Source organism: Macaca fascicularis, chromosome 13, assembly GCF_037993035.2.
Source record: "Macaca fascicularis isolate 582-1 chromosome 13, T2T-MFA8v1.1".
Lineage (NCBI taxonomy): Eukaryota > Metazoa > Chordata > Mammalia > Primates > Cercopithecidae > Macaca > Macaca fascicularis.
In genome coordinates, this window is record NC_088387.1 from 98,870,848 (window position 1) to 98,898,270 (window position 27,423).

The following is a 27,423-nucleotide window of genomic DNA, read 5'->3' on the forward strand; positions in this document are numbered from 1 at the left end:
CTGACAGCCAAGCCCCACCCTCCCCACTGCCGCATGCTCAGTTCCCAGGCAGTAGTGTCACATCCTCCACCTGACCCCATCCCAGCGGCCCACTGGTCACTCCCAGCACAGGAGTAAGAGCCCGATGGGCAACTGCCTCCCATTTTCCTGGGACCAAGGAGACTTGGCTCAGGTGTCTATTTGAGCTATCGAAAAATGTTTCTGGAGACCAGGCATTCTGGGATGTGTACCAGGAATAAAAACAGCAGACAGTTACAGCTGTCAAATTGTGACTTCACAGTCAGTGAGTGACCACCCCACCCTTGCTGCCTCCCCCAGGGGTCCTTGTGAAAAAATATGGCTTATTGTGGTGTCTGTAGAATCAAGCTTTAAATTTTAAAACTTGAGCAAGGCCATGGCTCTGGAAAGCCCTGCTCACTCAGTGATGTGAGGGAGAGCGCATGGGGAGGGGCAAGGGCCAGGGGCCATCGCTACAGCCCTCATCTAGAATGGGGGCTGGAGCCCTTGCCACGGGAGGGCCGTTTGTGTGCCTTTATCCCAGCAAGGCAGCAGCAGGAGCTGCTCTCCTGATGAGGCTCTCCATGGCTGCCTGTGACCTTCCTTCTGTCTCAGTCACAGGTACCTTCCAGGTCTCACAGCACAAATCCCCCGCACTGCCAGACCTCTACCCAGCGGCCACTAGAGCAGACCTTGTCAGACACTTGGGGCCAGGAAGGAAGCCTCCCTCAAGGTCACAAGTGAGGTGGTGACCTTATACAGAGGAAAAAAGCGACTTCCCTGAAACATGCTTTCCATGAAAATCATTTTTCTCTTTTTAGGGGAAGAGAGGAAATTTTAAAACTGAGAATCATCGTAGAAAAAGGCAGTTTCCCCACATCATATGAAGCCATTCAGGTGCTTCTTTTTTTACAACATGTTGCCATAGATGGGTAGACGGAGAAGCTTAGGTGCTTCCTGTTAGCAAAGGTTTCAGCAAGAAATATGTTCCTTTCGCAGTTTGAATATTATTCAAGTTTTGGTGATTAAAACTGGTTTTGGTGATTAAAGCTGGCTGGAACAGCATGAACCGAAGAGATTACAGCAGGCTCTCCTCTAGAGGGATCAGCCGGACAAGCGCACTGCACGCAGCCTCCTGGTCCGACCAGCCCAGCTTCCAAATGAGGTATGTACATTTCCCAAATTCCATGGCCCTTAATTTTGGTTTGAAAAGCCAGGGCAAGCTCATCTTACATGTCTTCATATTGGCTAAATAAGCTAAGTCAATCGCAAAATAACTGACCCAAAACAAATAAGCTAATTCAATGGCAAAATAGCCTACCCAAGTCTCAAGAGGTCAAAACAGGCAGCATTGCAACAAATTGGCCTCAGGATGTATGTGGGTGGGTACAAGCGTCCCGAGCCAAGATCCTGAGGCTCTCACTCAGCATCCAGGAGACCGACAGAGGAGGCACCTAAACGTAGGGGACGCAGCCCTCCTTATGGTCACCAATAATGCCAGTCAAGTTCCGGGCAAGACAGACCAGGCTGCTGCCCCTGCTAATGTGAGCAACACTAAGTTGGACAGAATTCAGCCCACTTGTTAACCTAAAGGTGGCAACGTTGGCCTCACTGATGAGGGATTCTAGACCCAAGTGTTATAAAATCATGAGACACATCTTGCTTTGGCAAGACAACTGCAGCTAGGTTTCTTATGCTTATCTGAGGTGAAGGATCAGGTTTTGGGTTTTTGTTTACATCACCAATCTGTCAAGAACCAAAATGTGGCCCTACCTTGCATGATTAGCCCACACTCACACCATAGATGGCTCTCCTGGTAACTCACCCTGTGAGTCCGAGACCACCCAAACTGGTCTGTACCTAATGAGGGGAGCCTTGGCATCATGCTGCCAAGGCAGTGTTGAATGCAATCGGAGTTTCTTTTTTTTTTTTTCTTTTTTGAGACGGAGTCTCGCTCGTCGCCCAGGCTGCAGTGCAGTGGCACCATCTCAGCTCACTGCAACCTCTGCCTCTCTGGTTCAAGCGATTCTCCTGTCTCAGCCTCCTGAGCTGGAATTACAGGCACATGCCACCATGTCTGGCTAATTTTTGTAGTTTTAGTAGAGATGGGGTTTCACCATGTTGATGAGGCTGGTCTCAAACTGTTGCCCTCATGATCCGCACACCTTGGCCTCCCAAAGTGCTGGGATTACAGGTTTGAGCCACCTTGCTCGGCTTGCAATCGTAGTTTCTAAATGCTTATTCCTATTTTATCTCAGCACATACTGGTAACAGTGTAGAAACAGACACCTATCTGTGACCCTACCTGGAGTAGCACCATTTTCTACCCCTCTCTACCGTGATGGAGAGACAAGTCAATAGCAGCAGCGGCCAATGTAGGTGGTTAGGCAGAACCCAGTGGACCTATGGGTCATGGCCACAGCAGCATTCACGACCTGATTCTCTCTGCTCTGGACTGTCTCACAGAATTTCTAAGGAAATTCCTGGACTGGACCACTCATTTCCATGGACTTCCTGGTTAGATGGGGTGCTCTGTCTCCTTCCTGTATCACCTCAGCACACTTCATTGAGCTCACAGTATCTGAACAATGAATACCCAGTCTGTGCCAGGACCAAGGCTAAAAGACAAAGTCCTTGCCTTCAAGGACCATGATCCCCAAGATGAGTCCAGAAATAACCACTGTTGTTACCAATTTGGCATATGCTGGCACAGTTCTAAGCACTTTGCAAACAGGAACTCATTTAATCCTCAAGTATTCAATCGTCATAGATCCAAATCAGCACACCCCAGGAAGCCTTCTGACCACAAAGAAAGGAGTCAGATAGACCTAAGCCTTGCAGGCAAATTCAGAATTGAATTTTTGTTCCATTTGCAAAGATGAGGCCAGCACATTTAAGTCTGAAGGTACTTGAAATCATACTGGTGAGTCTCTTTAAATTTATTTCACACTTGAAAAGAAAATTAGCTGGACCTCAACTTATTATGTCAACTGTGATAATCAGTGAGCAATGTGGCTAAACATGTGATTATTTCTTTTTTCAAATAGGCAATTTATATTCCCTAGAAAAGGGAATATTGGCTCTCTTCCTTCTCCATAGGTAGGCAGGTGTCTGGAGGACAGGCTCCTTCCTCCCTGTAACCCACCCAGCACCCATCATAGGCCTGGCACCCATGTTTGTTGATCTGACCTTGGGCAAACGCTTGGGTCTCTCTACATCAGCTGCAGAATAGGAAGACCACCACTGTGAAGTCACCCATGCGACAAGGGGAGCAAACATGAGATGCCACAGGAAAGGCAGTACTCTTCCCACTGTGCCTTCTCAACAAACAGTTATTGAATCTATCCTCATTTAGAAGCTCCAGGAGCTGAATATATATCCTTAAAGTTCCTTGGGAGGCTAAGCTCAGCTGCAGGTTTGATCCAGAAGCAGATGCTTAAAGTTGGAAGATATGAAAAGTGAAGGTAAAGGAGAAAGGGAAGATTGTTTTTGTTTTTTGTTTTTAATCGAATTTCACCATTCCTCACCACTTCTCCGTGTTACTAAATGACCAAAAGGAAAAAGGGATGTTCTGGCAGCTGTTGGGTCTTTAATTTGGTCTAAGCCTTTGGCGGTTGCTTTGCACAAAACCGAGATACAGGGTCCTCTTGTCTGCTCTTCCTTCACCGCCCACACCTCCAACTTGCTTCTAGGAGCTTTGCGGGGAAGCCTCAAGAAGAGGAAGCTTCGTGCTTGACGTTACAAGCCCAGCAGGGAGGGAGGGGCAGCAGCAGAGCTACACAGGAGTGACCGTGCCAGTGCCGGGCCAGCAGTCAGGCAGGGCCAGCCTCCCGCCACCCCTCACCTCCTGTGTGGTCCAGATCCCAGGCACTGCAGCCACGCCTTTCTCAAGGAGAATCTCAAAATGAAGAAGTCCCTCCTTGACTGAACGTGGGTTGAAAGAGTTAAAACAGAGCAAACACATTTTTGTGGTGTGTGCTCCAAGCTCTGTTCACACCCATCTCGAGAAAAAACTAATATAAAGAATAAAAATAGAACAGAAGAAGTTGGAAAATACAGTGTTATCGCCCTTCCCAAACTGCCTCTGTGATTTCCAGGTGTTTCATTTTTTCCTTAAAACGAGGCTTTTATGAACTACTACAAATTTTGAAATCTGAGCGGGGACAACACCCCACAAAGAAAGTCCCTGAGAGAGGACAGACTGCATGGATGCTCAGAAGCACCAGAGAGACCCAGGTTGTCACTGCAATGATGAAGTTCCAAGAAAGAATTAGTCTTCAAAGTCTCAAGTCATAAATCCTAGAAGATTCCATCCAGATTAGAATTCATCAATAAGCATATTTAATAGATATATGCCCAAATATAGCATCAAAAATTCCACACAATGACAAGCCATGAACATGTGACTACACAGCCACGGAGTGAAAAGAACATCCAAAAAGTCGGCTTTGATGTCTGTTATCTGACACCTTCTCTGGGCAAACATTTTTACGGGGAAGAGTTTTGTGCCAGGCGCCTGGCTATGCATTGGTATGCAAAAATGAACAAGCCCAGGTCAATGGTTAGTAGTTCTGGATGAATCCTTAACCCTTTCTACATTGTTTTTATTCTTTGATTTGCTGTTTATTTACTATGCTGGCTCAAGAAGGAAACAGATGCCATTCAAACACCTACAAGTTTTTCTCATTAGCCTTCCAGAAACCACAGTAAATGGAAGCAGGTGTGCAAATCCAAAAGGTATCATGAATGTTGCTCAGACTTGATTAATACTGTTATTTTAGCTCACATTCCTTCTACTAGATTGATTTTACATAAAATGTTAATTAGTGAAGTCAACATAGTACCTGGTATAGGCAGTGTGAAGTGGTGCAGATGCATGGGAAAAAACAAAGACACAGGCGCATGTGTGCACACGAATAGGGATGTGTGTGTAGAAAGGAAAACACAGACAGACTGGTAGCTGAGGGATCTGTGTTCAAACCCAGCTGAACAACGTGGCTAGGTTTGTGGCCTTGGGCCAGTTGATTACCTCTGAGCCTCATCTTCATTCGTAAAATGTGGATAATCCCTACCTCGCAGCATTGATATGAGGATTAGAGATAATATATGTAAAGTACTCGGATACAGTGAGCAGCCATAACTGGAAGCTATTATTATTATATTATTGGGGCTTAATAAAGGTTTGGTGATTGAATAATAGGTAGATTAGCTGACCTCAAAAATTCACATCAACTCTAAAATTATGACACTAAAGATGGAATTAAAAGTTCACACATCAAATCAACTCAAGGGTATTTTTAACTATTGGAATTGTGATGCAAATGTCTTATGCTTTTCAGAATAAGTACTGATAGTGAGACTTACAGAACACAATATATATACAAGCCCTGGCGTACGATTAAAACATTTATGATTGAAATTGAACAGGACTGACATCTACAGTTTCTGAGATCTCTAGGGGTTGCTGCTCTCTCTTCTTCCACAGCTAATTTTCCTAAGCCCTCTTTGTAGAGCACTTCCCCAGGCCACTGTAATGTGGGTTTATGGAGGTTATCTGTTTTCACCCTCACAACCACCCTAGATAGCCACTACTGCTCCTTCCAATTTCTTAAAAGAAAACTGGCCGGGCGCGGTGGCTCAAGCCTGTAATCCCAGCACTTTGGGAGGCCGAGGCGGGCGGATCACAAGGTCAGGAGATCGAAACCACAGTGAAACCCCGTCTCTACTAAAAATACAAAAAATTAGCCGGGCGCGGTGGCGGGCGCCTGTAGTCCCAGCTACTCAGGAGGCTGAGGCAGGAGAATGGCGGGAACCCGGGAGGCGGAGCTTGCAGTGAGCCGAGATCGCACCACTGCACTCCAGCCTGGGCAACAGCGTGAGACTCCGTCTCAAAAAAAAAAAAAAAAAAAAAGAAAACTGAGGCTGGGTGAGATTAAGGATCTGTTCAAGGTCACACAGCTAGGAGGCACTGGAGATGGGACTTCAACATGGACAGGAAGCCGTGTTTCTAATCCCTCTGCAGTATCACTGCAACTAGGACAAGCCCCCAAGCGAAGCATGAGATCTGAGAGACTCAGGAGGAAATGCACACACAGAAAAGGAAGAACAAATGTCAGTAACATCTACTGCATTCTTTATTGGACAGTATTCTGTGTGACTGCATTCTCACCGAGTCTCTTCAATAGAAAACTTATGTAATTTGTTAGTGTTAAAAGTCAAAATAGGGCTGGGCGTGGCGGCTCACGCCTATAATCCCAGAGTGAACTTTGGGAGGCAGAGACGGGCGGATCACCTGAGGTTGGGAGTTCAAGACCAGCCTGACCAACATGGAGAAACCCCGTCTCTACTAAAAATACAAAATTAGCCGCGCATAGTAGCACATGCCTGTCATCCCAGCTCCTCGGTAGGCTGAGGCAGAAGAATTGCTTGAACCCTTGAACCCGGGAGGCGAAGGTGGTAGTGAGCCAAGATCGCACCATTGCACTCCAGCCTGGGCAACAAAAGCAAAACTCCATGTCAAAACGAAGAAAAAATCAAAACAACAGCAATTCCACTTCTGGGTACAGACCCAGAAGTACTGAAAGCGGGATGTCTTATACTCCTGTTCACAGCAGCATTTTTCCCAGTAGCTACAACACGGAAGCAATCCAAATCTCCATCAACAGATGAATGGACAAACAAAATGTAGTCCATACATGCAATGCAATACTATTCAACCCTAAAAAGGAAGGAAATCCTGTCCCATGCCACGAGATGTGATAAACCTGTAAGACATTATGCTAAATTTAACAAGCCCATCACAAAAGGACGAACGTGGCATCATTCCACTCACGTGAGGGATCTAAGGTAGTTAAATGTATAAACAGGAAGTAGAATGGCAGCTGTCAGGGGCTGAGGGAGGTGGGAATGGGGACATGATGTTTAATGGGTATAGACTTTCAGTTCTGCAAGATGAAGGGTTCTGGAGCTTGCTTGCACAACAATGTGAATGCTACGAATGCACAGTTAAAAATGGTAAAGGTGTCTCACGCCTGTAATCCCAGCACTTTGGGAAGCCGAGGTGGGTACATCACCTGAGGTCAGAAGTTCTAGACCAGCCTAGCCAACATGATGAAACCCCGTCTCTACTAAAAACACGAAAAATTTGCTGGGCGTGGTGGCAGGTGCCTGTAATCCCAGCTACTCTGGAGGCTGAGGCAGGAGAATTGCATGAACCCGGGAGGCAGGGGTTGCAGTGAGCCGAGATTGTGTCATTGCACTCCAGCCTGAGTGACAGGGTGAAACTCCATCTCAAAAAAAAAACCGTAAAGATGGTAAATTTTATGTGTTTTTAAACCATGGTTAAAAAAAAGTGACAATATATATTTGTGTATATATATCTGTATGTTTGTGTATATACAGGTGTGATTATCTGTTTACAAATATATATACACATACATATATCCTCAAAATGATCAAGGATTTTAAAATGTCAAAAACCTATAAATTATAACAATAGACACCTGTGAGGCTAATGGCAGCCTATAAATGTCCTGGAGGCCGTCTTCTTTGCGCACACTGGATCCCCCGCCACAAACATGCTCACCGTTCTTGTTCCAGCTTGTGAGTCGTCATCTGCTGCTGCACAGTCCAGAGTCTCCGAACTACTTGAATTTTATGCAGATACCCTCTTGCACAGAAAATGAGAACTCTTCCCCCTTCTACCCTAAAGGTGGAAATGCTCCCAAACGATAAAATTGATTTCACAAAGAACTCTGTTGCTACTTCCAGTGATCAACTTGCCTCATCTTAATTGGCAGTTTCAGTTTTCCTGTTTTCAAGTGGTTTCCTTGAAGAAAGCACAGGCTGCGTTTCCTGTGGGAGAAGTAAGCCTGTTTACTTCTTTAACTCCGTGGAAGAACCACGGAGTTTGCTTTCAGGGTGGTCCTGATCTCAGCATTTTTGATCTAAGGTGCAGGTAAAGAATTGGGATACATCTTTCCTTCTTAACCAAAATTAAGACCATTTTCTATGGTAAAATCTACTTTCGACAAAAGTACATTCCAGGGATTCTGCTACCTAATCTTTTAGCATATCAGGAGATGACCCCAGATTACTTAAGAAATAAAAACTGACTATCTTCTACACAAACTACAGATATTCTACCAGCTTCCAAACATTTGCGTGGATATGTGTCTAGCACAGTGAAAGATGCTAAGACAGGCCTGGAAAAAATATGATTTATCTGTTTACAAATACATCCCCCCCCCCTCTTTTTTCCTTTCTATCTTTTTTTTTTTTTTTTTTTTTTTCCTGAGACTGGGTCTTGCTCTGTCGCCCAGTGTAGTGGCGTGATCACGGTTCACTGCAGCCTCAACTTCCTGGGCTCCGCGGTCCTCCCATTCACTAACACATTTCTTGTTCTCCAGTCCTCTTACACAGTAACTGCCTTGGTTTATCCTCATGCATCACAACTAAAGGCTGGATTTCTTATTCATGATGTTTCTTCCTCCTCCTACCCGCAAGTAGGCACTTAGTTGACTGATTATAGAATCACAAAGTTGGTTATAATTCCATTTCTTCATCTGACTTTGAACTTAAGTGTTCCAATTACTTTGCCTGATCCTAATAAGTCAGTAGCGTGCTAATGCTTGCCTTGATATTTCTGAAATATACAGGGCTGTGATTAGCATGGGATTGCATCATTAGAAAGCTAAGTTGAAAGCGGGTGAGCAAAATCACCACTCGCATTTAAGTAAAACTGCCTGTTCAGTAGACTTACAATGTTACTATGATCCTAGGGATACTACATGCTGTGACTAAATATATATCATATTTGGAAAATCCTCTGCTGTTCCGAAACCTTCTGGCTTTGACCACTACTAGAAAAGACCCCAGGACAGACCGGCTATAATATAGTCTCGAAGTCTCTCCAAGCCAGATACAACCGATGACACAAAGAATCCCTAAGCCACAACAGTACTGGGATTAAAAAAAAAAAAAAAAAAAAGAAGAAGAAAGAAAGAAAAAAAAGGAAGGAAGGGAAAAGGAGGAAGGACAAACTTTAGTTAGTTCTGCTGGACTGAATTGATATCTCCCAGCCAAAAAGTGAGAAAGCTTTACAGTAAGCCTGCTAAAAGAAAAAAAAAATAACCCATGTACACATACATATCAAATGAGATGCTAAAAAAATGACATTAGTATTAGGGGTGCTATTTGAGTCGATGAAAAAAAAATTAACTCCTTTATATCTGTATGTAGCTGGGAATAGTGTAGGCTTTTAGAAACTAGCAGGAAAAAAGAAGGAAATACTTTAAACTAGGAATGGTTTGTAGCCAAATCAATTGATAAAAGAAATAAAAAGATGGCACAACTAAAATTGATGCCAAAGATTTATAAGATTGACTAAATAAACAAAAATGAATGGATCACCATGGAAATGCATGAATATTGAAATAGGCAAGATTTGAATAGACTAATGATGTGCCTCACTTAAACTGACAGGTGTTGATAACAACGGTGACACTGAATCCACACCAACCGCCATACTTCCAACATGCTTATTCCTAGAAAACAGGCTGGATTTTAAGGTTCCTGTGGTAATAGTTTATAAGCAAAATGCATTTTCCAGTCTTAAAGTGACTGACTGAATGCTCATCTACCGGAAAAACAAAAAAAAAGGTTTTTATCCATTTTGTTCTAGGTATGAGGAGCTGCAGATAGCAGAAGTCATTCTCCTGGGCTCTACTAGTCTTTGTTTCAATAAACCTCCCACAAAACTGAATTCTCAGTCTTGCTTGTCTTCCACTCTGAGTACTTGAAGTATGACCACCACTCATTAGAAACATAATTAAAAAGACACAACACTAGATCCCCACCCCCCATCACATTCAGATGAAAACCAATAACCCTTAATCTATTTGTTACCATGGCTACCATAGGATATTTTATTTCAGTAAAACTCTAGGTATTTCGTTTGGATTGCTGCTTGCAAATGAAAGTTGGAGACCTATAAATTTCCATAACCGCACTAGAAATAGAGAGACCGAGAAGAAAATGTTTTTCTTAATCATAGGCAAATACGGTTTATAAGCTGTTTGTGCAGAAAAGTTATTAAAATTGGTTAGATGCATCAGCCCATAAACCAATTTAATGCCATTAAATTCATATAGAGTTTAAAGGCACACGTGCTAGTAATTCCCTGATTTATAGCAGGGTGATAAATCAAGTACACTACAGCACAATGTATGGGACGGAGACTATTCATCAGTAGCACACAGCTCCATACCTGTATAAACACCTAGATTACGGACTAATCAAATACATGCATGCCAACCAGCCTTTAAAGTATTCACCAGTGCTTACTGGACATGTTTTCTCTAAGTGTCAGAATGAACAATCTATAAAATTGTTCATTCTCCTTCCTCACAAAAAAATTAAAAAGCTCTATACCTTCAATAATAATAATAATAATAATAATAATAATAATAAATCAGGAGTAAGGTGAGACAAGTCTGCTGTCATTCATCTGAAAATGAAGCAATTCCTCAAATCTGACCTCCCAGGGCTGAGTTAGTGATAAGATCACACGGCGAAGAAGAAACTCTGTAGTGACTAGACAGACGGCTTTAAAGAGACTGAAACTAGGATAAATAAAGCCGTAACCAGGACAGATCTGTCATCGCAAGAGGGGTCCGAATCCCAGCTTTGCTGGACTGGAGAGAGGCTGGAACCTGCAGCAGCGGGGCCGGGATGCCGCTGAGCTGCCGAAGTGGAAGTTTCGCGGGCAGCGGCAGCTGGGCGTCCTCTACGGTCTGGTCCCTCCAGCGCCGAGGTCTCGCCTAATGCTACATAAATACCTGCGTCCACGATTCGCCCGGGGCGCGCCGCGGCGCAAGCTCGGGAGGGAGGGAGGAGAACGTTTGCAGAGCGGCAGGGATGGCAGCGGCGGCGGCGGCAGCTCCTCACCCATCAGTATCCCTGGGGGCCCGCGCGAGGGCCCGCCAACGGACCGCGTCTGCCGCTCGGTTCCAGAGCCCGGGGACGACAACTGGCTTCTCAGCGGGCGGACCCAGGCATCCGAGACTCGCGCATGGCCGCCACCCCCTCCTCCGAGACGGCTGGCCGCAGGCAGGCAGCGCGTCCCCGCCTTCCCCAGCCAACGCAGAGGCGACCTGCCCTGGGAGCCGCCTCCGACCTACTCCGGCTCCAAGCACAGCGCTCCGGCCCCGGGCTAGCACGTCCCTCCCTCGGGGCCCGGGGCCGACGCTGTCCAGCGCGGGCAACCGCGCGGCGACCGCAGATAACCCTCGCGCTCTCAGCCCGCTCCAGGCCACGGAGACCGGGACGCGAGCCCTGGGCCCCCCACCCCGGGCCCCACGCGGCCACTGGGGCGCGCGTTCACACTCCCACACTACACATCTCCAGGTCCACCCTGTCCCACACATCAACAACCCCTCCCCACCGACACCACCTCCTGGCTCCTTTGCCATCCCCGTGAGCTCTCCTTTCCGCGTTCCCCCACAACACGCTGGCACCCACAAGATGTCAAGAGTGTGTGTGTGTGTGTGTGTCTGTGTGTCGGGGGGGTCACAACAAGGTCTGTGCGGTTCCCTCCCGACGGTTTTCGAGCTCCTCTACCTCGAAAGTTACTTGAGATTGAGTAAAGAGACCCTGTCCCCAAATGCGGGATCAGAGGACGCGAGGGGCAGAAAACCCCAACCTGTCTTCTCGCTGCACAGAGGCGCGCACATCCCCAAAGGGCAGTGCGCGCGGCCGCCCCTGGGGGCCAGCCCTCTGGCGCCTCCAGGCCCCCTGCCCGGCCGGGGCCCTGGGCCGCTCAGGGGAACGTGGCCTGGAGAGGGGCGCGCGCCGCCGGGCCCAGAAGGGGGGCTGCTGCGGCCAGGGGTCACACTCGCCTCCAGCACCTCCGACCACCGTGACAGTGTCCCCAGGCAGCCCCAGTGCATACACACCCGGGGGCAGGAAGTTTTTATCCCCCCCTCCTTTTTTTCCCCCTGGAGCAGCGCAGGCGCAAGGGCTCCTGCAGCCTGCGAGTCCAGACGCGGGAGGCTCCTGTCTCCGCCGCCGCCGCCGCCGGAGCCGAGCCCAGCGTTCCGGGTTCCGGCCCCGCTCCCACGCCCGGCCCGGCCCGGCCCCGCGCGGCGGCCAGGACCTGGGTCTCCCTTCAGCGCCGCATCCGAGGCGCTCCCGCCCGGCCCGGCTCTTACCTCCGGCCGCGCGGCTCCGGCCCCGGCCCGACGCGCAGAGAGCCCGGGGTCGCGGGTGGGCGCAGGAGGGCTGATGAAGAGCGGACGGCGCCGGCGAGTAGCGGTGGCTGGGGCCGCTCGGGTCCTGGCCGGAGGAAACGGATCCAGGTCCTCCTCCTCGCGTTCCTGCTCTCCGCCTTCTCCCCTCGTTCTTCCTCCTCCTCCTCCGCCGCCGCCGCCTCCCGGCAGCCCAGGGAGGATGCCCGGGAGAGGGAAGTCGGTCCTCCTGCCTGTCAGCCTGTGCGGCTATGCGCGGTGCGGCGCGGCTCTCATCGAGGCGGCGGCGGCGGCGGCGGCTCCGGCAGCATCGCCCCCGCCCTCTCCCCGCAGCCGCGGCGGCCGCGGGGTTGGGGCTGGCTCCGGGCTCGCGGCTCGGGCTCCGGGCGGGGGCTGCGCTCAGGCGCGGCGACCGCCGGGGCTGCGGACGGGCGCTGCGGAGCCGGGGCCGGGGCTGGAGCTGCGGCGAGATCCGCGGTGGCGGGGACGGCGGCGGCGGCGCGGGGGCTGGCGCGGCCGCGGCGCGGGGACCATGCTCCCTTCTGGCTCGCTCCGCTCCGGGTACCGTCTGCTTTAGCTGCGAGGGAGGCGGGCTTCGGCGCGCAGCCAGGGGCGGGCGGAGCCAATCACGGGCGCCCGAGTGGGCGGGGGTGGCGGGTGGGGGAGGCGGGGCCCCCCGGCCCGGCGCGCAGCTCCCCGGGCCGGAGGGATCCCTGGCCGCGGCGCGCCCGGTCCGGAGCGGAGTGCTCGCGGGTGCATCTGTCGTTCCGTCCGTCCGCCGCCCCCGCCCCCCGCGGTGGCCCCCGGCTCGCCTGGCTCCGCGGCCGCGCCCGGCAGACGCACGGCGCGTGGCACGGGCTTCTCCGCCGCTGCCTCCCGGCCCTGCCGGCTCAGGGTTGGGGGACCGGGACCAAGGCGAGCTCCCCGTCTGCTCTCAACACCTGAGGAAACTGGCGGAAAAGTTTGAGAAGGAAAAGTCCAATCGTCTTTCAGCTTCCGACCTCCTTATAACACTCCAACCTTGGAAAGAAGCAGGAATTGCCCACCCCTCTGAAGGACCAGGGAGAGCCCTGCAAATCGTGTCCACCAGCCTTCTGAGTCAGCCCTGCCTCTCCTCGAGGAGCGCGAACTTTTCTGTTCATACTGACCCTTAGGAATCCCCGAAGCCTTCTCTGTTTAACAGCCTGACCAGCCTTTGATGTCTACACTGACTACCCACCCCCACCACAGCTCGCTGGCTCTCACACTGTCTACACTGATTTCTCAGTCCCACCCCCTGTCGGTCTACACGTGCTGTCTACACGGACCCTAACTTCTAACCCTAATAGAAGAGATTTGGCCGGAGGCGTGTGGGACCCCCAATGAGGGCTTTTCCCTTATGCTAGAATATTCCACTCTGGGCACAATCTTCCCCACCCCTGACTGCTCTCCGGGTCTGGTTTTTATTCCCCAACCTCTCCCTCCTCGCCTACCTCCCCTTTACCTGGTTTTGAGTTTCAGAGGAAATATCTGTACTCGCCCTCCTCCTCCACCCCCGCCTGAATGTAAAGGCCTGAGGGCCTTATCCTTATCCTCCACCCTCCCTCTGCTTCCCCAGGTAAAGGCCTGAGGCCTTGCTAGAAATTCGGGAGAGAGTGCGGTAGGTAGTGTGGGGAGCTGGCTATGGAGGCCCAGCTGGGAGGAGCTGGCCTGGGGAGGGCTTTGCCAGTCGCTGCCCCCATCTGCCAGGGCCAGGGAGGACTGCGCCGGTAAATCCCTTCCTCACAGCTCCCCCCTGTGATGTCTGATCCAGGCCTCTGCTCTCCTTGGCTGTAAACTCAGCGCACGGATTGTGTCTTCTTTAATATCTTGTAGGAAGCAGAGTACAGTGTCGTGGCTGATAAATAATAAATAATAATAATCTATTGAGGGTAGCAGGAGCACTGTCAGAAACGGAATGAGGATGCCGGGGAAATGGCCCACTGGTGTCAGAATAACTGAATTTCCTGGAAAAAACATCCAACAAAGTTTGTGTGTGTGAAGCCGGGGACTCGGGAGGGGACAGAGCGGAGCACTTCAGGGAGGAAACCACCCTTCATGAGGAGGACAGCCGGGAAAACTGGCGTGTCCTTAAGAGAGCATGACAGAGGTGCCAAAGAGGGGAGCAGGAGTGGGAGGAGGAGGAGAAAAACTCCCCAAGGGTCCTCAGACAACACCTGAAGGTGATTGATAGCTTTGGCTTGAGTACTATGTTCTTAAAATGGTGAATGAAAAGTGATAGAAGACTACCAGATAGCAAAATGGAAAAAAGAGGGATTTCTTGGGATTTCAAATTGATACACAGGTCAACTCAACGCAAAAAGAAGGAGAACAAAGCCACAGGCGTGTATCTGTTCCTCCACGCTGTAGGAAGCTGTCCTCTGAGATAATCTCCATGGATCCACTGACTGAACATACAAAAGTCCACCCAGCCGCCTTCTGGAGTAGCGCCCTATGAGACAGCCGTAGGCACTACAGAAATGTGGCCAAGGTTTGCAGGGTCTGGGATAGGTTAAGATCTGGCAATGTGAGGCACTCACAGTGTCTTACAGATGATTTTGAATGATCCTCAATTGCAAGAAGAAAATAGGCACTCCAAGAATCCTTCTTCAGCTCCCTCTCCAGATGAAGGAGAAAGGATGCTCCCAGTTTCCCTGCTGGCAGGATCAGAAAAGAGAGCTGTGTTGAGTTCTCATCCAGAGGAGAACCGCCTCGGGCCGTGGTGGTGCGAAGGGTGCTGGTTCTGGAGCACCGTAAAGTCTTCAGGGCTGGAGTTTGGTAACAGCTCACCAAGTGAGCCAGCTTGTCAGGGAGAATGAGAAAAGCTGTGTGAATTAGACTCCCAGTGGGCTTATCTACCCTGTCCTCACCCATCCTCGTTTTATCCCTCAGAGCCTGAATGCAAATAAGGATTTCCAGAGTTAGATACCAAGGCCTTCCTTGTCATTAATGCTCTGCCCAGCTGCCCTGCTGGGAGCTGTTTAGTGTGGACACAGTCATTTATGAAGGGTCTGCGCTGGTCTGCACATGAACTCCATTTCAGAGTGCTGTTGTTCACGTGATCTGTCCCAGCGCATCTAGTGTCTTGGCAACATAAACTGGATTTGCATTGTGTCAGGAGTCTCCTCTGTCTCTCTCTCTCTACGTAGATCTTGCTGGAGTCTGGGATCTTTTCTGGGTCATTCTTTGCTCTGCTCTGTGGCCCATGGGATGGGCCCCGTGATTGGCATGGATCTCTCTGTGTGGTTCATGGGACTCGTGTGTTGTGCCCAGGAACCTCTTCCACCATGGTCAGAGATTTCTCCATGAAGCACAGGATCAACTTGGTGGTGTGTACTCCAAAAGCCAACCCTCCCTGTCCTGAGCCCCAAGCTGGGCACTGGGATCAGGGCTAATGTGTACACTCCAAGCAGATGGGTAGTGAAGGAGCAGACTCATAGTGCATAGGGAAGTGGACTGGAACACTCCAGAACATCCATTCCCCACTCAGATCACAGACCATTATCTGTGCAGTCCATCAGACAAGGACTTGTGCTGCAAAGGCCACTGTCACCTAAGGAGGAACCAGAGGAAGTCACATCAGGATCACCTGGGGCGCCACATGAACCCACAGTGGCCAAGGTGGACTTCTGTCCTTATCTGTGTTTATAGTAATAGCCACAACAAAAGGACCTTTACCCAGTGGCTACTATGTGTCAGCACTGTGCCAAGAACTCTACCCATGATATCCTGATAATCCTCACAGCAACCTGTGGAATCGGTATTATCAGCCCCAAAACTGAGTTCCAGAGAGGTAGGTGATGAATGATGAACCGAGTTCACCAGAGGGTAGATGAGCACCTGCAATCACACAGTAAGTGACAGTGCTGGAATTTGAGCCCGGTTTTCCCAAAGCCTCTGTTCTTTTTACCACACCAAACACACAAATGCAGTTTCTTTTGTCATTAGCCCAGTGCTTTTCCCTTGGCGTAGACACAGTGGATGCTGATTTTTGCCTTCATCAGCAAAAGTCTTTACCCCAGACACATAACTGGAGATCAGTCTTAGAACAGAGAGCACTAATGCAGGAGAAGGGCATGGGCCCCTTTGATTACTGAACACGCAGGTCACTCGGAAGAGTGGAAGCCTCATCAGAAACCTCCGGATTTGACAGGACATCTGTTTCTAGGAGCACAGTGGGTGTAAACAGAGCAGCTGCCAGCCTCTGTCCTGGTTGGGGTTTTGTGTTTGCTGGGTTTTTTTGTTTTTTTGTTTTTTTTTTAAAACACATTATGCTCTATTAGAACTACCCCTATTTGGCATCAAAAGCATTAATAAATCCCACATAAGGCACAGTCCCTCCAGTGGTTAATCAATCCATAAAAATCTATTTAGCACCTACTGTGTGTCCAGCATTTCAATCCCACGACGTTGATTAAAGCAGGAAGTAAGGAGTCACAGCTGCCAAATTTTCACCACGGCCACCTGCTCTGTGATGTGTCACAAAGGCATTTGCCAATCATGCAATCAACCATTTACTGAGAACCTGCTTGGTTGCTCAACTCTGTGCTGGCAACTCTCAGGAAGACAGGGAAGGTATAAAGCGGCTTATATGCCAATCACTTTTACCCTGCCTATTTTCCAAAAGGTGGTCAAGGTTTCCTATTACAATACTTGGCTCTTGTTCTTGACAAGGGTTAAGGTAATAGCAGTTGTTATCAAGAAATATAACTTAGTGCTTACCTGTGGGGAAGAGACTCTCAAGTGTTGTGGGGTTACAGAGACGATTCCGGATGGCTTCCTGGTGGAGGAAGGTCTAAGAGTGGACCTGAGGAGAAGGCAGTTTCTGTGGGAGGCAGAGGGAGCCCAGACCAGGCAGAGGGGAAGGCAGAGGCCAGGAGGTCGGGGGAGGGAGGATTGCTGGATCGCAGGACTCATTACCATATGATCCTTTCTAAAACGTGACTTGTTAAGTCATTTCCTTTGGGTGAAAGTGAAAGTGTATTTTCTTCCTCCCTCCTCCCCCCGCCCCCTGCCCGCCAAATCAGTGAAATATTAGATTCTAGTAGTCAGAATGAAACCAGTGGTGTCTTTTTTTGGCATTCTCAATGGCAAGAATTCAGCACCTTTTTTTAGTACCACTTGTTTGCAGGTGGCAGGAGTGCTAATTAAACGGAGCCACTAACAATTTTCCTGGGTGGCTCTGACTCCCAAACTGACATGAGACACTGCTTGGGCGTTTTAAGAGAGCAGCTTCTGCTCTCTCCATTGGTAATGTGATTCTTCATCCATGGTGTCCAGAGGAATGGACTGAAGAGTTGATCAGTATATATTTATTGGTTGTTAAATTGTTGACAGTGATTGAAATGTCACTTTCCTTTTTCAGTGTTAAAGGGGCTGGTGTTCCTCTATGACAGATTATTAAAAATAAGACCCAGATGATTGTTAGGATAGATTGCAAGGAAAATTTAGTTTGAATTTTAGAGTGATTTTTTTTTTTACACTCATTGAAGCATGTTCACTAATGATACAATTCAGGAGACTTTTTTTTTTTTTTGAGACAGAATCTCACTCTATCACCCAGGCTGGAGTGCAGTGGCACGATCTTGGCCCACTGCAACCTCTACCTTCCAGGTTCAAGAGATTCTTCTGCCTTAGCCTCCCACGTAGCTGAGACTACAGGTGTGCACCACCACGCCAGCGAATTTTTATTTTTATTTTTAGTAGAGATGAAGTTTCACCATGTTGGCCAGGCTGCTCTCGAACTCCTGACCTCAAGTGATCTGCCTGCCTCTGCCTCCCAAAGTGCTGGGATTACAGGCCTGAGCCACTACGTCTGGCCAAAATTCAGGAGACTTTTGAGAGATGATTGAGCCCTGATAGCTCTTGGTATAAAAGTATTTTTAAGCTGTTTTTAAGAAAAAAGAGGTAAGGTTCCCACCTACCTCCTGTTCAGCTTTAGAATCCATCAGTGCCACTGTTTCCATCTCCCTCTGGGTTTTCAGTAGGACTTAGGGCCAGTATCAGGCTTGTGATTATGGTCATTTTGGAGCCCCCAGTAGGGCCAGGGGAAGGCCAGTGACCACTCACCCAGCACAAGTGGTGACTGCTCTGCCTTGACTGTCCCCAGGACAAGGGCCCTCCACTGTCCTCTGCCCTCTGCTGGGACCCAGGCAGCCTGAGAGGGAACCCAGTCCACACGGGCTGCACGTGGAGCACAGCAGGAGGAGACTGGATGACCTCGTGGAGCCTTGGCAGTGAATCTCATTTTCATCAGCAATTTATTGAACACACCTGGGTCCAGGGCTCTGTCTCCAGAGTTACTGGCAATCACCGTACCCCCACAACTGAAGTAGCCTGTCATGGTCACAAGCAAATGACAGCCTGTCTTCCAAGACACACATTCACTATTCTCCCTGCAGATGGAAGTGTTGGGGGTCACGTTTCATGCAGCCTCAGAGTTTGAGATTAACCTTGGTTTACGGTGTGAAGTATCTAATGGTTTCAGCTATTTTGGGTCCTCTGGACTATGTAAATCCGTGTCTCCTCTTCATGTTCACCCCTACCAGAATCTGTGGAGCTGCACACGTTTTCTATGCTGAGGGGTCCAGGGGGAAACATCTGTGAGACCACACCTAGTGGAAACATGAACGTCAACAGCATTGCTGAGGCTTCACGCCCAGGGAACAGAGGGTGACAAGGAAGTGATGATTTCACCAGGGTACCTGCTGAATATTTACTGAGGGTCTTAAAAATAGCCTAAAGTCTGTGATACAAGCCACCATCTGGTCCAGGTGTACCTTACTGTAAGAAAATATGATATATGAAAATTCAAAATTGTAAAGCAGAAGGATTTTCTAGTTTGCATCACAAAAGGATGCATGGGCTTCCCTTGAGTGAACCTATTCCCTTAGATACTTAATCTGTGGCTGATTTACTGGAAATTCAGTTCACATCCAACTGGTCAGAAACACACTAATTTATTTTCATTTATTTAAGATGTATCACCTACCTACTTCCAAGAGGCCTTGAGCAACTCACAGGTTAAAACATGGGGCAAAAGAAGCCTTTTAGGAATGAAACAGAACAGACAGGTGATGAGGTAGAGGCCTCAGGCACTCACGATGAATGGTTTGCCACAATTAGGCTCTAAGGAAAATAGTGCAAGTATGCCGGGTTACCTGACTGTATAAAGAAAGGAATATTTCTATCAGGTTATAAAATGTTTTGAATAGTAACTGCTTAAAAATCAGAGACTATTACAAATGGAAGAATGTAGTATTGTTGAGATAAAAGGTTTCTCCTCTAGACTATTGGAAACAAATGCTAACTGTGGAAAAGTAGTAACGCTATAGGCCTGTTATGTTAACATTTTTCACTACTCTCAAACCCTTACAAAATATTTATCAGACAATTTTTGTTAAAAAATTTTCAATCCTTTGTAGATTCATTTATTGCAGATTCAGGGAAATGATTGCAAATCAGACACATCTCCTTTAGGTGGCTGTGAATTTTCCTAGAATGCAATGAGTATTTTCTAGTTAAAGTCTAAACCCTCAATAATGTCGATATGGCTTCAGGACAATTTCAAAATTAGAGAGTTCTGGCTAATGTAAAATTTCACTAGATACACCCAGAATTTAAATAGGAAAATAGACAGGTTTAGGAAAGAGTCAGAACAAGATTTGAAATCTAAGATATTTCTATACCAATCTACAGGTAAATTCTTTTTTTTTTTTTTTTTTTTTTTGAGACACAGTTTCACCCTGTGCCCAGCCTAGAGTGCAGTGGTGCGATCTTGGCTCACTGCAACCTCTGCTTCCAGGTACAAGCGATTCTCATGACTCATCCTTCCGAGTAGCTGGGATTACACGAGTGTGCCACCACACCCGGCTCATTTTTAGTACAGATGGGGTTTCTCCATGTTGACCAGGTTAGTCTGGAACTCCTGGTCTTAAGTGATCCACCTGCCTTGGCCTCCCAAAGTTCTGGGATTATAGGCGTGAGACACTGTGCCCGGCAGTCTACAGGCAAATTCAATTAAACTGAATTTGAGATTTTAAAAGGGTACAGCTATGACTTATCATTATCCTCAAGGCCAGTTTTACTGGGAATCAAAATTGAGGTGTGGCAGTTCATGTGTATGTATTGTTCAAAAGCAATGGAACGTTGAGTTGGGGCGACAGTACGTGAAATAACGATGTACGAATGATGACAATGTCAGCAAAAGCAGATATTAGTTCAGCACTTACTATGCAACAGACACGGTTTAAAACTCTATTTTTCTTATTTCTTTTTATTTTAAATATTTAGTAATATTTAAAAATATTACGTATTTTTATATGTAAATATGTACATATTTAAATATGTAATAATTTTCATGCAGACATATAGAAGGAGGGAGTCCGGTTAGATGAAGGCTAAAGCTTCATCTGTCTCAAAACCAGAGTGGAAGTTGAACAGTGCCTTGCTCTAGGAAGCTCCGGGCATTCCTAGATGATGGCTGCATCTTGCATGCTGCTAAAGTCTGACCTAAAGGAGACTGAAAGATAAGATGAGAATGAATGAAAGAAGCCCAACTGTATTAGTCATTTATTGCTGCCTATCAAATTTGCCCAAAACTTAGCAGCTTAAAACAAACAAGATTTATTTCCTCACACTGTCTGAGGGTCAGGAATCCAAGAGCATTGTGGCTCGGTGGTCCTGGCTCCATGTTTCTCACAAAGTTGCAGTCAGACGTCAGCTGAGGCTACAGTCATCTCGAGGCTCTACTGGGGCTGATGGATTCACTGCCAAGTTTACTCGCATGGCTGTTGGCTGCAGGCCTCAGTTCTTTGCCATGTGGCTCTCTTTACAGGGCTACCTGGTTTCTGCCTGAGCAGCAAGTGATGAAGGAGAGTGAGCGTATGAGAGAGCAAGAGAGTGAGCCCAATCGTGGACTGACCACACAGTTGACCCTGGTTGACTGTGAGAAAGGACACAGGCTATGAACACCAGGAGGTGGGGATCATTGGACGCCATCTTGGAGGCTGGCTACCTCAACAATCTTCTTAGATTCCATGATTTCTCGACAATGGAAGGATGACAGGATGTACTTCCCAGATTTCAGGAATTCAGGCTTCTGATGGTCCCCAAGAAATCAGAGGACATGAGACTCCAAGAGAGATGGCTCAAGAAGGTGGGAGAACTCCTGGTAAAATTCCAAATGTGTAAATTGCCAGTGCTCTTGAAGAGAAATAGTAAGGTGGGAACAGGTTGCTGATGAGACCAGGGCAGCTCCTGGAGAAGCTCACCTTTGAGTAGAGCTGGCAAAAGGGAACAAGGAGCATAGTGTAGCAGAGTCACACAAACCTAGTTTGCTAATTAGGTCTAATTAATTAAGGCAGTGAAATTGTAAGGATAACAACAACCAAAAAAAGCTTTCTTTTTTTTTTGGCATGGGCAGAAAATCAAGAAAGGAACTTCTCTATGGCTTCTGTGGAGTCAACTCTTCCTGACTGCCTGACTGCCACGAGGTACCAGGTAAGGTGTAAGGTACAGAGTACACAAAGGAAAGGTCACTGCCCTCAGAGGTCTCCCAGTCAAATGGGAAGGCAAATGCAAAATGCCATTCAGCATAATCAATACCATAATGAGATTCTGGCCAGGAAGGTCAGGGACACGAGGAAAGGCTCTGCAGTACTACCTGGGGCAGGTGAGTCAGGGATGACCTGGCCGAAGAGATTACACTTGAACTAAGTCTCAAAGGATCAGCAGGAATTTGCCAAGTGAACCAAAGGAGAAAGGGCAAAGAAAAAGGAGACACCCAGCACAGAGGCATGAAGTAGCTGGGCAGGCTGGGGGAGCTGCCAGTGTTTTATATGATTAGAGCAAGGTGGAGGAGCAGACAGGGCTGGGGAGGACTGTGGAACCCACTTTGCAAGGCCTTGGGTGCCTGTACTGTGAGTGGACAGGGCGGTGTTGGTCAAAATGGGGTCTTACATCAGAATCTCTTGGGAGGTTTGTGAAAATGCAGATTCTTAAGCCTTATCTTATGTCCATATGGGCAGACTGCTCAGCATAACTCTCTTTTCTTCCTGAGCTTGACTACATTTCCCAGCATCCTTTGGAGTGAGACTATCCTTGCAGTTAGACGATTTTCTAGTCTCCTTTGCAGGTAGGTGCACTCATGTGACTGAGATCTAGCCAATAGAATGTGAATGCAGCTAATGCTTGCCATTTCCAGACCTGAGTCATTAAAATTGCCCTGCACCTTCTCCATGCACTTTTCCTTCTCTTTATGTTTTTGCACAGGGATCTTGGAAGCCCCATGTTGAAGGTGGCAGAGCAACAAAAATTGAGGAAGCCCTGAATCCCTGAACTATTATTTGGAGATGACCACCCACTGATCCAGAACACTCATTATTGGGCTTTAGGAGAATGAGAAATTCTGTCATGCTTGAGACTCCGTACATCTTTGGATTTGTTTTAACTGCTAGTTTTACCCTGACTAACATGGCAATTGACAGCCTCTGAGAGGAGATTTGGAGAATCTGCTTTTTTAACAAGTACCCCAGGGGAGTTTGAGAATCACTGCTGAAAGCCAAGGGGAGCCAGTCACCCAAGGATTTAACGCTGACCAAGGAACACCACGCTATTTGCATTTTAGAATGACAGCAAGGGAGCAGAACTCTGCTCCCTTCTTCTTTGCCAAGGAGAACAATCTATTGACTCAAAAGAAAAAGAAACTTTGGTAAGAGAAAATTGAAGCTCTAGATGAGTAAAAAGATTCTAACAGTACCAAGCTGCCGTAAATGAGCTCAAGTCTCTTGGCCAGGACAAATTACACTCCAGGGAGTAGAGAGAACTCGCCTCTGAAGCTGTAAAGCCTCTGCTGATAATCTTTACAGAACATGGAGACTGTGAAAGAAATTGGAACGCTAGAGATGGCAAAATATAGGTCTGATTAGTAAAGAGGGGGAAAGCTCCTGCAAACTACAGAAGTGGGGCTCTCCTATCCATCCTCATTAAGTTCTCTGATCAGACTACTTAAGGCTGACTTGTGAGCACGTGAAAAATGGAGCAGAATCCTCTAGAAGCCTGTGTGGGTTCTTTAAGAGCAAGCCACGACAAGGTAACTGTGTTCCCAGTTTCGTGGTGGGCTTGCTAGATTATTATGTCAGGGAATTGTGTTAGCTATGGTAGAGACAAAGTACACCTCGGCTTGTCTGTCTGTCAAGGAATCTCATGATAAATTTGTGCATGAGATGAAGTAATTTCAGCTGCAGACCAGCATGCCTGTTAGGTGGATTTAGAACTGTTTTTATGGCCATTCCCAAAGATGCTAGTCAATGTCCTTGCGGAAGTGCATTTCTAGTTGAAGGCACAGTCATTTTCGCATTTGATATTTTTATTAGTGTGTGGACATAGATGACTTAGTTAATACCTGACACATTTGGAGACGACATGCAGAGAATACCTTGGTTGACACACCAGGGCCCAAAGAACAGACTACAGTGCTAAGCTAAATGTAATGATATAAGATGAAACAGGGAAACGGTAGGGTGAGATGCTCCCGTCCAAATAGTCCCTGTGTGAGTGCAGGGCCAAGAGGCAAAATCATCGGCAGAGAGAAAAAAAAAACAAGAATCTCAGCTGACAGTAACACGGCACGTTGTTCAGCTGCTCTAAGCCCATTGTGGCCTTGGGTTGAATTGAGGGAAGCATGAAAGAGATGCTCTTGACACCTGGAATGTTGCATTTGGTGGTGAGTTCCCCTTTGTGAGATGCCCGAGAGTGTGGAGACGAAGAAGAGCGATGTGTCTCGGGGAGGGAGCTCTGAATCCTGTCATCTGAGAAACATTTAAGGAACTGGAAGAGGTCAGTCTGAAGGTAAGAAAACTCAGAGTTTAGGTATGAAGCCTCTGGGGTTAGCTGAGACCTGCATGCAATGATCTGAAGGCATGTCATTAGCAGAGGGGCCCTGGTTTCGGGAAAGGCCTAGCAGGCAAATTTCAGGTCCACCCCAGAGTGACCCTTCTATACCCATCTCACAGCTTCCTAAAACAGAGGAGCTTCTCGGGGTGAGAGCGCCTGTCAGTGGAGATGACCGAGTGGAGAGAAGAAAGTCCCTTGGAAGAGCTGAAGGCCTGTGATGGGTGTTTGGTCACAAAGGAATCGTTAATGTCCCTCCAAGTATTAGTAGCTACTAGCACTGGCTGCACTTGGAGACATTTTAGAATGTGCTGGGCACTGTGCTAAAGTAGGCTCAAAGCCCCATGTAGTTTTCTTTTGCTCCTGTAGCAAATTACCCCAAAATCTGTGACTTAAAGCAACATACATGGATTATCTTACAGTTCTGGAAACCAGAGGCCAAAATCGAGGAATCTGCAGGGCTGTGTTCCTTCAGGAGGCTCTAGGAGGCTTCCCTTGCCTTTTCCAGCTGCCAGGAGCTGCCTGCACTCCTTGGCTCTTGGCTCCTTCCTCGGTCTTCAAGGCCAGCAGCAAAGTGTCTTTAACTCTTTCTCTGACCTCTCTTCTGCCATGGCATTGCTATCTCTGACTCCGAACTGCCTGCCTCCTTCTCAGAAGGACCCTTGTGATTATGCTAGGTCCACCCAGATAGTCTAGGTCCCTCTCTTCATTTAAGCAAATCTGTGAAGTTCCTTTTGCCATATAAGGTAACATATGCACAGCTTTGGGGAATGAGGAAGACAACATCTTTGAGGGGCTGGTATTCTGTCTACCTCAAGTCCTTTGAATCTCACTTCCATTCATTTAATCTCTCATTACCTTGAAGAGTTGGGCATCATTTCCACTGCACAAATAGAGAAACAGAGACACAGAGAAGTTAGGTAAACACACAGCATTGCCATAAAATGGTGAGACTGGGATTCGAATCTGGTTGTAACTCTCAAAGCGAGGCCCTTAACCACTCAGATGCTATACTGTGTGTGTTATTATTGTTATTAGAGTCTATAACTCTAAGCACTAGTAATTGCTTTTCTTTAATGGTGTTAATTTAGTGGTGACATTATTGCAGCTTGTTTTTTTCCAAAATGTAACATAAGTTAGACACTTCTGGCTAATATGAAATGTAACTGACCTCCCCCTGTTCTGTCCTTAGCATCCTCAGCTAACAGCTTTCTCCCCTCCTGGATTTTGTCACCTTGGGCCTTCTCAGCTACAGGAGTTTGAAGCAGTGTTATTTTCTGAATTTGGATCTGACAATCTTTGTAGACTAAAGGTTACACAGCTGCTAAAGTTTGTTTTTAACCCAAAGTAACAGAGTTGTCAGGGAGAATGTAAAAAGATTCTAGAAATGCAGGTTAAAAACCTACTGATTCTTCCAGGCAGCAGGAAGCGCTCTGTGATTATGGCATTTAGGCCCTAGGCAGGCATAGAAAAGCACAGATCCGGTTGAAGCCCCCACTCCTCCTGGAGCTTAGGAGGGCCTATGGAGGTGGGCAGTGAGCAAGTGGCTGGGACAGTGAGTGTGTCCCATCTCTTCTGTGGGCGTCCTTCCAGTGTGCCCAGCCTTGGCCATTTGGAACCACAGAGCACCATCCACCCTCCAGCTGAGGCACAATTCTCTCCGTGCTGGGCTGGACTGGGCTGGGCCCTGGGTCCAAGTTGAGCTGGATGTGGGCTGCTCAAAGCCTGTTGGACAGAGCCTCAGACACAGGTGGAGGGGTCACTGTGATGCCAGGAAGAGGTTGCCAGACTCCAGCAGGTAGACGAAAGAGTCCACAGGGTGCAGGACAGGCTTGCCTGGGGTTGGGGGGCTGTGCACTGACTGTGATGCAAGGAATGGCTGGATGGCTGGAGAAAAGGGGAAGGGCCTCCTGTCCACTGGATTCAGATCCTATTCAACTGCAGGGACCACGGTGACCCTCCTGAATGATGCTTCCTCTATGGGCCACACGGCAGTGCCATGGCCTCTTTTATCAGGCCTATGTTATAGTTTTGGTATTGATGGAGCACCTGGATTCTAGAAAGGAAGGAAATGAACATTTTTGAACCTATTCTTTTTGCCAGGCACTGGACCAGGAAGGAGAAAAATGGGGCCCTTTCTGGCCAAGTGCTTTCACTGACTCCAGGTACAAGGAAGAATACAATATGATTCCTGTCCTCAGAGATGGAAAAGTTCGCATGCCTGTGGATACTAGCCTTTACACAGACAACATAAGGACTGAACAGCGTGGTAATTAATGAAGATGAAAGAAGTAGAAAGAGTAACAAGTAATAAGTGAGAATAAGTATTAAACTAAGTACTGACTTTGGGAGTACCCAGGCTCCATTTTTATGCCAAATCTCTGGTGTTAAGGCATAAGAGATACTGTGTCCCCTAAAAGGGGATATGTTCTAAGACATAGCACAAAACAGCAGAAAAAATAACGTTCTGCTGCTGACTTGTGTTCATTTTTCAACTTGTGGGCCACTAGGACTCTTGAATCTTCTTTCCCCATATTTGCATCTAATTAGCATTTGCATAGTTGCTGTCTTTCCCTGAAATGTTTCTTTCTCAACACTCAGTATTGCCATAACAAGATGGGGAAATAGAGGAAATAATTTTTTAAAAATGTTCAATTGATTTCCTTTTTTAAAAAGACACCTTTTTTGAATTATTACATATCATAAAATTCATCTGTTTTGTGTGTGCAACTCAATGAATTTTAGTAAATTTACAGAGGTGTGCAGCCATCACAACCAGTTTTAAAACATTTCCATTACCAGAGAGAATAATTTAGGGGCACAATCCAATGAGTGTGGGCATATTTAACCCACTTGAGCATGCATTTCTGAAACTGTTGTACTTAAGAAAATCTGTCAGCAAATTTTGAGTTGCTTCTTGATATACTTTTGCAAAACAAAGTAAAATGCAGCAGAAGGAAGGATCTCTGTGCCTGAAATCCTGAGAAACCATTATCTATTTTGCAGATCACTTCATTAATAAACAGATTATTACAAAAATAATTATTTTCGAGATGACATGTTTTCTATTGGGACACATAAAAAGTCTTTAAATTTGCTCTTCAAAAAAATCACTTACACCCACAAAACTACTTCAATCAAGAAAGTAAATCTAGGTATGGGAAAACCATGGCAAAAACAGCTTTACCTTTTTGTCTTTAAAATTTAGTGTATTAATTTTCGTTCGGATTCTCTTTTCTCTCCTGATTGTTTGGAGGAAGGATTTCTCTGG

At 47.3% G+C, this 27,423-nt stretch overlaps 1 protein-coding gene and 2 long non-coding RNA genes across 6 annotated transcripts in view; 1 reads left to right on the top strand and 2 right to left on the bottom strand.

Annotated features, from left to right (window-relative positions):
• KLHL29 (kelch like family member 29) overlaps nucleotides 1-12,812 on the bottom strand; it is a 324,637-nt gene extending 311,825 nt beyond the window's left edge. For 3 of the 4 annotated variants that reach the window (XM_045369708.3, XM_074012236.1, XM_065527664.2), the window contains exon 1: nucleotides 12,207-12,259. The gene's annotated coding sequence lies outside the window, so the exon portion shown is untranslated. Of the gene's footprint in view, nucleotides 1-12,206 lie in introns of all 4 variants that reach the window. The other variant, XM_005576453.4, reaches the window with a different exon arrangement.
• A 1,704-nt stretch (nucleotides 12,813-14,516) lies between these two features.
• On the bottom strand, nucleotides 14,517-17,185 carry LOC102144808 (uncharacterized). The gene is made up of 2 exons (XR_283502.5): nucleotides 16,983-17,185; nucleotides 14,517-15,813 (listed from the first exon to the last, which is right to left on the bottom strand). It is a non-coding gene; the product is annotated as an uncharacterized lncRNA (long non-coding RNA).
• Nucleotides 17,186-21,096: 3,911 nt separating this feature from the next.
• On the top strand, nucleotides 21,097-27,191 carry LOC102144449 (uncharacterized). Its single transcript, XR_006691765.3, has 4 exons — nucleotides 21,097-21,417; nucleotides 21,685-21,761; nucleotides 22,533-24,110; nucleotides 26,256-27,191. It is a non-coding gene; the product is annotated as an uncharacterized lncRNA (long non-coding RNA).
• Nucleotides 27,192-27,423: the final 232 nt, after the last annotated feature.